We start from the raw sequence: 1,464 nt of genomic DNA on the forward strand, positions 1-1,464 counted from the left end.
CTTGTATCTTCTTTGGAAAGAAAAATGGATTAGAAACGTAGGGGAGAGTATCAAATATTTTTCAAACAAAGGTAGTGAATACTCCATATCTATTAATTCTTCATTTATGGATTCAACTAACCTAGGATTGAAAATATTCAGAAAACAATTTTCATGTTGTCAATTGTATGAAAGTTATGAACATAATACATTTTACTTTATATAAAAAAAGAAAATAATTTTCATGAGTACTTTCATTCCCTAAAATATATACAGGATAAGAATGAGTTAAATAGAATTTATATTGTATTAGGTATTATAAGTCATCTAGAGAGAATCCATAGTAGAAGAGGAGATACATGTAGAGTCTGTGCAAATACTTACATAAAGAATTTGAGTAGCCGTGGATTTTGGTATCCTGGGTGCGACACCTAGAACAAATCCCCAAAGGTATCAAGGGAAGCCTGTACTTTTCAAAAGACCATTAAACTCTTGTTTCCTGGTCTCAAATCTGTACGTCCTTTCCAACTCTATGACACCAAAGCAGGGCTGGGACACTGCCAGTGCTTCCCCTTTGGCAACTGCCTATGGGTTAGGCTCCACCAATCAATAAGGCGTGAGGCCTGAGACAGGACTCTTTTCCTTTCTGTTTCACTTTAATGTGAGCCCAGAAGAGCTAGCCAAACTTCAGCAGCAATTTATTCCAGTTTGCTACTTCCCCAGAATCAAAATTTCTTCAAAGACAGCAATGACTTCACAAAGATATTAACACTGTGTCACTCCTTCCCAGAGGTCCGAGTCCCAGATCAAAGATCTGAGTCCCAATTCCTCTAAGGATCTAGATTTTACATCTATAACCTCTTTATTGTGTTGTCTCAGCCCTTGGGCTGCTGGTGGGTTGTGATAGTTACTACTTCCACCCTACCTTAGTGCTCAGGTTTTTCCTCCGTAGTTTTCCAATGCAGCCCCCACCCCCATCCATAAGACATATGTTACAGGACTCCAAGGCATGCCAGTAACCACCAAGTGTCCTATTCCACACAACACTGTCTTCTTCCTCATACCTAGACATCTACAATTAACTGTAATTCATAAGTTGGACATGGTAAGACAGTAAAAAAAAAAAAACAACCTAATAATAAAATAGAACAATTATAATGAGGTGTTGTAATGAAATTACCAGTAGGGCTGTGGGGTTTTTTTGTTTTGTTTTGTTTTGTGGTATGGGGGATTAAACTCAGGACCCTAAGCCTATCAAGTTAACTCAGCAAGTTAGCTCAGTTGTTTAAGTACCTGCTGGGGCAAACCTAGTCAGGCACAGGGGACTGCAGTTTGGTCCCCAGCTCCTCATGCCTTACCAGACCCACACTTAAGGCGGCCTGAGCCAGCCAAAAAAAAAAAATCCTTCCTAAAAACGTGTTTCAAGGAATTATATAAAGGGATTCTGGGAGTTTCCTGCTACCCTGCGCCGGCGGGACCAGTCCC

This window comes from Octodon degus, unplaced genomic scaffold (genome assembly GCF_000260255.1).
Source record: "Octodon degus isolate 3935 unplaced genomic scaffold, OctDeg1.0 scaffold00038, whole genome shotgun sequence".
NCBI lineage: Eukaryota > Metazoa > Chordata > Mammalia > Rodentia > Octodontidae > Octodon > Octodon degus.